The following is a 13294-nucleotide window of genomic DNA, read 5'->3' as shown; positions in this document are numbered from 1 at the left end:
CGAAAATCGCATTTTTTTCAAATTTTGATTTTAAAATCTTGACGCTGCCATTGAACGGCGACACATTTCCGCTTCCGTTTCAGCTTCAGAACTGCACAACAACAACAACAACAACTGGAAAAAAGGATTGGCAAATGGGGTTGGCCGTTAAGAGATGTTTTTTTTTTTTTTTTTTCTTTGGCTTTACGTTTCATTTAGCAAACGATTTCATTAACTAAAAAGCGCAACGAAACTGAAGGGTGACCTCCCCACTCCCCACTCTTTACCCTCCACTCTCGTGACCCCCTCGCCAATATCACATATTGTTCCTGTCGTCGCAGTTATTGTCGTTGTCGTTGTCGTTGTCCTTGTGCCCGAAATCGAGTGGGCGGAGTGTGAGTTTTTTCTTTATTTGTTGCCGTTTGCTTCTCGGACTTGACTTGTGTTCGATTTGTGTGACCCTTGTCGATGTATGTTATTTTTTTTATCGCCATTGAAGTTTGTTTTTCCGCTTAAAGTATTTTTATTGAATAGCCTTATCGTTTTTTATGGCCACGCCAAGCCACTCGCCCGTGTCCCGTGTCCTGTGTCCTGTGTCCTGAGTCTCGACTCGCAATCTGAGTGCTGTGTCGTGTATGTGTGTCCTGTGTCCCCCAACATCCTTTGAGCCATCATTGTGGCGGACAGACAGACGGACGGAGTCCTCGTTGTCCATTAATGCTAATCTAAACAAATTTTGTCATTAAAGGCGAATGCTCGCTATTCGTAGTCCATTCTACTTCCATATAAAATATTGTCAATCAATTCAATTACAAGTTGACATCATTGTTAGTTATTGTTGACGTCAATTGTCCGGTCCCGCACTCATTCCACTCCACTCCACTCCACTCCTCATCCACCATCCACTTTGTGGGGACTCCAACTCACATTGCTGATTTATGTGGCACTTGGTGCCTCGTTACTTCGTTAGTATCTGCTGTCCAGTGTCCAGTGTCCAGTGTCCAGTGGCCATTGTTCATTGTTTGCCTCGAGCTTTTGTGTTTTGTGCGCTGTCCATCAGCATTGCATAGCATGCGAATGTAGTTACATAGTTTATCCCCGGCCAAGTTATCCAAATCATCCAATACAACTTGTCCCACAACACTTAGGCGTATGCTAAGGCTAAATTACAAGTTTACTTAACTGAGTCAACGGATATTTCAGTAGTAGTATTTATCGCTTACCTAATTATGTATGCAGAAATTTAAATATTAACAAATTATGAAATAAATAACAAAACAAGTAAGAAGGCAACAGTCGAGTGGACACAAACTAACATACCGCAAAATTCTAAAAGAAATACTAAGTGCTATATTTGATATTTTAATATATTTTCATATATATATTCTAAATATACCGTAGAGAGCAAAATATACCAGTTTGTGCCCATACAAAAGTATTTCTCATATAACTTCTACAATTTTTATCCGATCGCAACCAAATTTTCAGGCGGCATAAAATCTATAGTTATTATTGTCTGTACCACCCGCTACCCATATTAAAGTAAGGAATTATAACTTTGTTCCTCCAGGAAATGTATGTAACTGGCAAAACAAGGCATCTTCGACCCCATATGTATTCTTGATCAGCGTCAACAGTTGAGAAGATACACACATGTCCGTCTGTCTGGCTGTCTGTCCGTATGAAACATTGGATCTCAAAGATTATAAGATTTAATTTTCGACGGCACTTGAAATATTTGTACTCAGATAAAGTGTGTTTTTCGATTTTTGCCACACTCAGTTCTGCTGCGTAATTTCAAAGCCAGATTTCTGGTAAATACGAGTATAATTATAACTACTATCATTTTGATTTTTACAAATTTGGTTGCAATTAGATTCAAAATTTAAAAATGTTATTTAAGACATATTTTTATATGGCAATCGAGATGCTCTTGTTGAGAATTCGGTATAATTTTAACTATTTGGTATATTTTAAATGTAGTACTATATCGATATACCCAAAATAATATACATAAAAGTATTAAATATGTGGTTGAATTCGAAAGAAAAGGCATATGTGGACACAAATATATGTAAATCGTATATCGATATAGCAAATATAGCATTTCGCATATTTTAGTATCTTTCCAGTAAATTAATTTGGTAAATTTTAAGAATAATACCGCACTATTTTTTTTTTTTTAATTAAACATATTAAATTACATTTGGGTAATTCTCTGGTATTCCAATTCCAAAACCATTCTTAGCTCTAATTAAAGTACTTATTTAGAGCTATAGAAATAAACTTTTCTTATTTTTAAAATTACGTGACATCCCTCAGAGAATTACCCATATTATATTCCATTATTATTATATATTGTATACTTATATTTCTTGTTCAAATTAATATTGATTGTTAAAAAGATCATCTTTTTGTTGCCAAATAGATTGTTAGTAAAACACATGCATAAGTAAATTAATAATTATAAATAAATTGTGCCTTTGCAAAGTGTTGTTGTTTGGTCAATTTACGTTTCAATAAAATCATCTGCTTTCTTTTATGATGTTGTTGTCGTTGTTGTAGTTGTTGTTGTTGCTGTTGAGTGACTGACTCGACCAGGCGGCAAATGTCTACTCGAATTACCAAGCTGAGTGCAGGACACCCTTTTGGCAGGACTTCTCGTCCTCCCACTCCTCGAGCGCAATTAGGCAGCACACGTCGAGCTGCCGTGAGTCGTGAACCCTTTTTGTATACGTTGTTGTTGTTGTTGTTGTTGTTGCTTTTGAATGACCAACTTAATGACTTCCGTCTTTCTTTTGTGGTGTGGTGTAGCGAGGGCATGAGATCGGAGTAGGAATCGGGATTGGGATCGATTGGGATACGAAGTGGGATCTTGGGTTCAGGTTCAGTTAATTGCTGTGCACCTCGATGTCGATGAAGTTGTCTTTATTTACTTTATGCGTGTTTTTTTTTTATTTATTTACAAATAATAAGAATAATGCAATCGAAATCAAAGGTTAAACAAGAGATCTGTTGGCAGCTTGCAACTGAATTTCGATCCTGACTTCTCAGGTGTTGCAACGCAACGCAACCCTTGCCACACACTTTGTGACGTACGCTAATGGGTTGGCTGCCACTCTTTATTCTTTATTCTTTATTCTTTATTGTTTGTTGATTTGAATTCTGATTTGAGGCGACCCCAAGCGACACGACAAAGTCATATCAATATCGTGGGAAGCACTAAACACACACACAAACACACAGACAATGAAAGAAAGAGAGACTTGCTCGGGGCTCGGCATATTCAAATTAGTCAAACGACACCCGGCTACACAAAAGGGAGAAACACACACACACACACAGAAAGAGATAGAGATAGAGTGTGAGAGAGAGAGAAAGGGAGACGCCAACGCGAGGTCATGTGAAAGTGCAAATTTATATTGGTTTAATGGTTTTTTGGCTTTGATTTCTGAGAGACAGCACTTGGACTCACCCAGCTATTCGCACACTCATTCACACACTCATTCCTTCTGCGTGCTGCCTTTTATGCAAATCATTGTAATGCAATATTTAAATTGATGTTTGGTGGCTTTTTAATGGCAACAGCAGCGTTTGCCAGACACGCAACTTGCGCCACAAAGTGCTTCGCCAACTCGATGAAAAGGTTTCGCGTTTGCCATTTGCCTTTGACCTTTTTCCCTTCCATTTATTCATTCCCATTCCATTTTTCGGCATTTTAATTATGCTACAAATTACGTTGTGTGCTCAGTTGTCATCGTCTCTCCATTGAATCGTGTGAATTTTTTTACGCTCCTCTTAGAAGACTTAATTTGCTTGTCAATATTCGTGGAAAAATCTTGCGATCGATCAATTTATTATATTTACTTGCTTGAGAGAATTTTGTGGCAATGCAATTTTTCAAAAATTAAATGAAATATATATTTGATTTTATATAAATTTATTCAAAATATATTTTATTTATTTATTTATATTTTTAATAATTAAAAAGGTATTTCTAAAAGAAGAAGTAATTTTTGTTGTATTAACTTAATTTTCTTTGTTCCATGAACTGCGTAGAAGATTTAATAATGATGTGAATATGAAGAACATCTGGAATTTATTTTGAAAAAAAAAGAGATGCGATACATCTTAGCTTAAGGACAATATAAGATATGTAATATGTACAAAAAATCTTTTTTAAGCATTAAGTATGTACATTTGAATTTAAGTTTAAATTTGTTATTGCTATTAACCTCTGGTTTTATTTTAGAATGAAATGTGTTTCTAGATTTTCCTTACTCTAATTTATAAAACATACTGAAGTAGAAAACTTTCCATTTGAGTTTAGTTTCAGCTTATGAAAGACTTTGGCTTTTAACATATTAAAATAAAATATGTGTTCATAAGTATTATATTTTATGGATTTTAAATCTACTTAATGCAATTACATATTAACAATAATATTTAATAATAAATGCAAAATATTATTCATTCACAATATTTAATATATATATTTCGAATTCATTTTTGAACAAAATATAAAAGAGATTTACACAAAAATATTAATTACTTGTTTACAATTGACATGCAATTGAAATGTTAATGGAGATACAAATATAAATTTAATAAATAATGCATTTTAATCATAAACATTTTGTTGTGAATTATAAAAGCGTAAATTGTGCCTACATAAATTACTTGGTTGTATTTTAAGTATTTAAAGCTGTCAACTTCAGCTAATTATAAAATGCTTGTGCGAATAAGAATTGTTAATTAAATGCTAAATGTTATTCTGTTGTATATTTTGTTTTTAAATTGTCACATCAATTTGCTAGCAATGATATTGAGATTTACAAAATAAATAAAACTTTTCCCTTCGACAATTCGCTGCTTTTCTATTTGCGAGTGACAAAAGTCAAAAAGCTAATCCTGGCCACAACATGCCAATGGCTAAGTACACAAAGCCATGTAGGAGGGAGGGGGGACAAAATTGGGTGTTCACAAATAGTCAACATATTGGCCGCATCTTCATAAATAAAGAAGTGTGACCAGCGATTGGACAGGGCGAGGGTGTCGGAGGCAGGAGGCAGGAGGCAGGAGGCAGGAGGCAAGCTGCACACGTCCGCACACCCAGAAAAGCGTTGCACGTGTTTGGGAAAAAACAACAACATCGCGGAGGGGTGGAGAGAGATGGAGGGGTGGGCGAACGCAAAAACAATTGACTCGACAAGATTACATGCAGGAAATTCAATTTTAAAAGCAGCTGCCACGTGTCCTTTTAGTGCTTGAAATTGTTACAGTTATTGAGCCTGGTCTTTGGTCCTGTTTCTGGTTCATATTGTGTGCATCCTAGAGGGGTGTGTGGGTTGTGGTAATGGTAATCGTAATGTTCTTCGTGTGGTGGTTGCTGTTGTTGGCCGCCGAGCTATGAATATGTAATTTTGGCAAGCGCACAAGCGCAACACAACGCAACGCAACATCGATGAAAATTGAGCAATAAACGCGGCTGCATTGCGTTACAAATAAACAAAAGCCAACTCAAAGGAAACGGAACCCAAAACAGAGTCCATCAACTGGCCACCAGTTCATCAACCATCAACCCACCCATCAACCCACCCATCAATGAACCAATCCAACCAACAACAAGCGAACAACCCACGACAACGACGACGGCGTCGACGTGTTAATTTGGCAGAGGGTGGCTTTCGAGTCGAGCGGGAAAAGACAGAGGACAGACGAATGCTGACGTCGACGACGACGACGACGACGACGCTGACGACGCTGCGGTGGCTAAAAGGGCGTGTGATTGACTTAATTGACTATGAAAATGAGAAATTACATGCAGATAATGACGATGGCCGCGAAATGAACAACAAACAGCGCTGGCAATGGCAACAACTACATACAACTAAAACAACAACGTTGTGAATGAGGCATTATTACATTTTACACTTCCACCGCACCTCCCCCCGACACCCTCTTAAATTCCCTTTAAAGGGAATGGGAATTCCCTTTCCCCAACGCCGTTTGTAACAACTGTAAAATGCGCCATCAACTTTGACTTAATTTGATTTGATTTGCAAGCGCCCACAATCGCTCAGTCAATCAATCGCTCAGTCAGTCATTTAGTCACTACCCCCAAAAAATATAGACACACACACACACACACATACACACACATACACACACATACATTGATTTCCCAAGCACCTTTCGTTCGCCTCAGCGGGACGCTCTTTTCCGGCGCTTTATTGCAGCACGTTGGCTAATTAGAATGGCGATATTGCGACTTTGTATCTATCACACATAGGCACACACACACACATATACAATGTGTGAGAGTTTTGTCATTAAAATTGCATTTTATTTGCGGACAACGGTCAAGCCAATAACCAAACTAGCTAATTGAGGAAAAGGTCGCCTATTAATATGTTTTATAGCTTCAAAGGGCAGATGCCTTGATGCTGATATTGATGCTGCTCCTTGATACCGATATTTTCCCACACTGATTTTTATACCATTTTTTAGTATTTAAGTATACTATATACTAGAATTCACTATTTTATACAACTGATTTTCATACAAATATATTATTAGCATTTTTGTATACTACATATTTATATATAATATTAGTATTTTAGTATATACTAGTATTTATTGTTTTATACAATATATATTAAATTTTTTTATTTTATTTTTAAATAAATTTATTTACCTTTTTATTTTATTATTTCATATTTTAAAAACAAAACTGTATTTTTTGATGAAAGTAAAGTTGAAGTAAAAGCAAGCATTTAAGTAAATTAATTAAAAAATATATTTAAATATAAAAATCGCATATTAATATGACATTACAATAAAAGGAAGTAATAGGGATAATAAATATTACTATTATTTTGTTGAGAAATAAGACAGGGCGACTAAGGCCTTTCAGCTTGTGACAATAATAGTTATATTATAGAGTACATCTTTTAAAATTGTATTAACTTACATGCTTGTTAGTAACATTTCAGAATAATAGCATTACAAATTTATAATATTTATATACTATATAAAATCGATTTATAGAAAATACTTTTACTTTCCATAATATCGCTTTGCCTTAACCAAATCATAGCAGAAATTTTTATTAAACTACGAAAAAGGTACAATAAACTAAAATGTATTGTATAAAAGACAAATATATAGTTTTAGACTAAATCTTAATATTCTATATAATGTGGTGCAGATATTTATTGCATCGAATTAAATTATTAAATTACTCAAAAAAAAGTGGAATAGGGAATACAGGAAAGTTGCCTGAAGCAGTCAAGCTAACTAAACTGAAATAATAAAATAAAAAATCTATAAATTACATAAATTAGACATTTAAGCGGCTTTAGCTTTAAATATAAAAATATTATGTAGTTCAACTTTGAGTTAAATATTAAATTCTTATAATTAGAGAAATAAGTAAACAAAAATTGTGTATATAATTATGCAACTAAGTTTCATATATATGAGAAAAGATTACAAATTGAATTCTAAATTAAGAAGAATGATTACAAAGCTATTTATAGAATTTATAAATGTAAATGGATAAATACTTGTGCTTGTTAGCGCGATCGATGAAATGTATTGGTGGAATTGGCTAGACCAATGATGTGTGAGCTCGCTGGGTCTTATCTCAAAGTCGCAGCCCCATTTGTGGACAAGCAAATCAGCATGGTTGGTATAACATACATACATACGTATAATATTATTTTCAATTGCAAAATCACACAGAGTGAAATTAAATTGTTGACGCCCACTTGGCAATTGCCTGCTCACTCATTGTGCACTGCCAATTAAATGTCATTTGCGTTTTACACGCTATACTATACAAAATATATATGTACATATATACATATGTATGAATGTGATGGAAAAATGGTATTTAGTATGGCACTTATAAGGTGCATATTCTAGACATAGACTTGAAGCATTCGGGGAGCGCCGTTTCAAGTGGCTGCAGAGTCGCGTTTGCTTGTGGTTAAATCAAAAACGCAATTATCTTTGGCCTACAAATACAACAACAAGAACAAGAACAGCGAGCTATATTATTAAGTACTACTATATAGTATAACAAAAAAAAATAAGAGAAGCGGGGTGGAACTCGTGCACTTATCGATTATTTTATTAATTGTAATCTCATTTATTTGCTTTGCTGCCTTTACTTGGCCTGTTTAATTTCTACATTTCTGTTCACTGATTTACGTTTATTTTCTGATAAATTTATTTATTCAATTGTCACACAAACATACACTAACACATACATACGTATAGCGCTAATCAATTTTTCATTACAAACTGACCACATACGAGTATTCGAATCAAAGTCGTTGTTGTCGCTGACGTTGTCTGGCACAGTCTGCCAGTCGCAGTCAGCTTTATCAATGCCAAATTTGAAACGCAGGAGCTGCAACAACTACAGCAACAACATTTAATTTATCGACTGAAATCGCTGCTGATTAAGCGTTGTAAGTGTCGATCGATTGACATGCTACACGTACTCCTTGAACAGCATTTTTGTTGTTGTTCTTCTGTTGTTGTTCTCAGCGTTTCTTCTTGTTCTTGGGCTTGTTGACAAGTGCTCACAGTTTAACCTGGAGTGCTGTTTTGTAGTTGTAGCTGTTGTTGTTGTTGTTGTCATCATTATTATTGTTGTTATTGCCCATCCGCTTACCTCACCTTGTTCTCATTACCCAATTACAAGTCGCCAATAAATACACGTTGAAAATACTTCAGTTAAACCCATTACAAACACACTTAATTAAAAAAAAAAAACAGAAAAATAATCCCAAAGAATCTTGTTGGTTAAATAGAGTAGATCAGAATATTCAAGGCACTCGCTTGGTTGATCCGAGAACAGAAACCTTAGTCAAACTGACTCGATATGTTGCGGAATGTTTCATACGACCTGTTGAACGACTTTCAGTGGGAATTTTCCACAAAAAATATTTCATACGCCCAGTTGAACCGATCTTAGTGGAAATTTTCTGGTAATAATAGCGATCGGTGGATCACAAATTGTATTTTGAATGAAGCTTTGCAGAGCTGTAAGGAATTCACGGAGAAAGCTGCAGGTAATCAGTTGATATTTGAGAGGTAAAAAAAGTGATTGCCAAAATTTTTGACTTAAGTCTGCCATAAGTTGTGTGTGTGCTTCATTAGGCGGCGGACCGAGATATTAGAGTGGGCGGATGAGGTCAGTGGGCATGGTTATCCAGCAGAGCTTCACAAAGAATTCAGGGCTTGCTTAAGGTACTTTTGTTGAACTGTTGATCAACAGTTGTGACTGATACTAAACACTTAGGCAGAACTGAAAGACATTGCACAGTATTCTCAGAGGAAGCTGCTGCCAGTTGATTTAAGTAAGTGACCAAAAAAGTCAATGCCAAAAATTTTGATCTATATCTTTCATAAGTTGTGTGTGTGTTTGACTAAGTGGCGGACCGAGATAATAGTGTAGGTTAATGTCTTAGGTGGGCGTGGTCGGGCGGAAGGGCTTCACAAAGATTGTCAAGCTTGCTTTTGGGTACTTTTGATCAACTGATGCTCAACTGTTGCCACTATTGCTAAACAGTTGTGTAGAAACGCAAGGCATTACATTTCTGGTTATTGATTTGAGGATGAAAAAAGTCATTGCCAAAAATTGTGATGTATGTCTTTCATTTCTTGGGTGTGAGTTTGACTAGGCGGCGGACCGAGATAATAGTAAAGGCGAACCTTCTAAGTGGGCATGGTCAGACAGGCGAGCTTCACTTATATTGAATAGCACTTGCTTAGGCTCCTTTTAATCAACTGTTGATCAACCGTTGTGAAAATTATTAAACAGTTTTGTAGAGCTGAATGATATTACAATGCATTATCAGAGCAAGATGCTAGGAGTTGATTTAAGCAAGTGACTAAAAAAATCAATGCCAAAAATTTTGATCTATATCTTTCATATGTTGTGTGTGTGTTTGACTAGGCGGCGGACCAAGATATTAGTGAAGGCGGACGTGCAAAGTAGGCGTGGCCAGGCAGTAGAGGTTCACAAAGATTGTCAAGCTTGCTTTTGGGTACTTTTGCCCAACTGTTACTCAACAGTTCCAGGAAATCGCTTCTTAAGCTATCGTGTATGAAAATGGCTAGCCAAAAATTTCGGTTTTTGTGAGCCAAATGCATGTGCGTATGTTTGACTAGGCGGGGGACTGAGATATTAAAGTGGGCGGATGAGCTATGTGGGCGTGGTCGCGCAGTAGGACTTCACAAAGATTTCAGAGCTTCTTAAGGATTTTATGTGCAGCATCATAGTCTTATTAATATTCATAAGTCGATGTGTATTTAGAATAGTTGTAGAACTTATCCAATTTTAAGAATACTATACATTCATTTCTATTCGGCACACAAACCGATCGATAACCAAATGATAATAATCAGTTGATTCTCTGCCAAGGCCTCACTGATCTGCATATTTCAATCTTGACTTAGATATTTATGAAGAGAAGATAACGTACATTATGTTTATCAAAATTACATCATGCTATTCTGTGGCGTATGCTTAAATTCCAACTAAAGTCGGATCTCCCAAAGACCAAAGTTCATATTCAGCCCCAAGCCTTTAAGCAGTATAGATAAGAAACAAAAAGAGAGCCTAATAAATATTAACATATATCTTTGATAGTTTTATTGCCTAAAATAATTTGGTTTGTCATAAAAAAAGAACTTAATTGAAAGAAAAACAAAACGATTATAAAGTCAATTTAATAATTTATTCAAATACAAAGTGAGATAAAAAGAATTATTTTGGGAAATAAAAAACCAAAAAATTGAAATAGTTTATACATATATTTGTTTTCAATTTAGTTCACCAAATACAAAATGAGAATAAGACAAACTCATTGAAGGGAAAACCCAAAAACGTTTATAAAGATAATTATATTAATTTGTCATAATAATTTTAATAATGTGATTTCTAGTTTTTGATATGATTTCTCCGCTTTTCCTTTTGTAATAATTTAAAATTTAACTGATACTACGTAGAACATATCATATATTAATAAATACTTTTTAGAAACTAGATTTTATGTTGTCTGAAAAATAATTTTATATCCAATCTCATTTCATTGCACAAGGAATTCTATTCGTTATTACAATAAAAATAAATATTTAAATAAAAATAAGCTAATAGCCTTTCAAATCTTTTAATTATTTATTTCCCACAATTTTTGAATATTCTTTGCCATACTTCAATCTGATGCAATGTGTTAAAATTTCGCGTAACTTCAGAAGATTAGCTTTGAATGTGGTTCCCTGATATCTTCCATAATTATTGAATATTTTTTTACAATTCCCTAGCACCTGACCACACACAAGCACACACACACACACACACACCCTTTACATATGTGTATGTGTGCAGTCAACTCAATTAACTACGTCAAGAAATGAAGTTATTAATGATTTTGATAGATTTTATAGCTGGGCTTCTTCCGCAACGGCAACCACAACCGCAACCACAACCGCAACCACAACCACAACCGCAACCACAACCGCAACCACAACCGCAACCGCCCGCCGCATCCATCAAGTGCTGCCCCGAAGTGAATGTGAGCGCGGTGGCTGTCGCAAATAATGATAAGCTGGCACGTTTGTCGTTGACATGACGTCCACGCATGCTGACCACTATATGGTACAAATATATACATACTATGTATATATGTATATACTCGTATATCGATGTACTCTGCGATCGCTTGGCCAAGTTGTCCGGCATTGTGAGACATATCGTATCGCTGATACGGCCCTGTCCCTGTCCGGACCCGGACCCGGACCCACAGCTACACATACATATGTACATCCAAACACACGTAAACAAAGGCAATCAGGTGCACCTCCGCATGGGAGCACTGCGAGACCTAAAGCTTATCTCGAAAAGGCAAAAAAAAAAAAAAGACTGAAAAAAAAAATTAAAAATAATAACAAAAAGTTTATTATTGTGTTAAACTGCTTGGCTGCTAGGCCATTATCAGTCTTGAGCAGTTATTACGTCTAATCTAGATCTTTTCAAACGACAACCAACCAAGAAAAAAAAAATACAAAATGTACTCACACTTTGTGAATGGCCCGGTTTAATCAACATCCTGCCTGATTATTTCTAGTACTATATGCAAATAAAGTTAATGACCATTGCCACAAATTTATAAGGCAATTACAATTGAAGGCATTTTTATAGTATACTCGTACTTCGTTCGTTACTCGGAACTGCTGCCTCACTATAAATATTGAATGCTTTATTTTTGGTTTTTTTTTTCGAAAAATGTTGTGCAATTATTTTGGCAGGCAACACTATCAATGATCGCCATATATATTCCAATCATCATCTGGCTTATTTATAATTATATTGATTTTTCGCTATATTTTTGCATTTTCATTTAAAGCTTGCGCTGACAAATCTAAAAGCAACCACAGAATGCGAGCGAGAGTGAGAGAAAAGAAATCATAAAAGTATATATACATATATATATACTAATATTTATGGGACTACAGTAATCGTTGATTTTATTGCCATTGTAAAAATGTTGCACATGTTGTTGCTATTGTTGCTGCATGAAATATATGACCAGGCACTCGATGTTTATTAATACCCGGTATGGTTATTGTTATGGCGTCTAAAAGCGGCGAGCGAGAGCGCGGGGCGTATTCGCTTTAACAAACAATTCAATTTTTATATGCACCTGAAATCTGATTTTGAGTGTCGGATAAATCGACAGTAAATATATGTGCATACACAAAAGTATCTTTATCTGTTGAGAATGCAAATAGTATAGATAAAACCAAAGTTGGGGGTAACATTATAATTAGTTTTATATTCATTTTCTTTATCTGTGATACTATAATACTTTCTTCACTTAATAAATATCTATCTTAAAAAATTCATTTAAGATCTATGTAAGTCAAGTTGCGTAGAGTATTTTGGCTTCGTTGTGGCCTTGCAATAGTTTCGCTTTAATTTCCAAAAAGCAACTCAGAAGCTAATGGCGTACTAGTTCAAATTATATATTTTTTTTTATAGATATGTACACACAGCTGAATATATGTGAGTGTGTGTGTTGTGGGTATTCATGAGTGTTTTCAGTGCTCATTGATGAGTAATTTAATTTGTCGTTTATTCGAAAAGCACTTGTTTATTTTATGAGATACTCAAAAGCATCTACTTGAGTTCGAGTTCTTTATTTGCGCAAATTATGTGCACTCACCTATGAGTTTTTAGAGAGCATGTCATCGGCGCTAGACTACGCGTAGTCTATCTCTATCTCTAGATTATTGA

This window comes from Drosophila nasuta, chromosome X, assembly GCF_023558535.2.
Source record: "Drosophila nasuta strain 15112-1781.00 chromosome X, ASM2355853v1, whole genome shotgun sequence".
Taxonomy (NCBI): domain Eukaryota; kingdom Metazoa; phylum Arthropoda; class Insecta; order Diptera; family Drosophilidae; genus Drosophila; species Drosophila nasuta.
The sequence above is the reverse complement of the archived record's forward strand: the minus strand, read 5'-3'. Positions refer to the sequence as shown.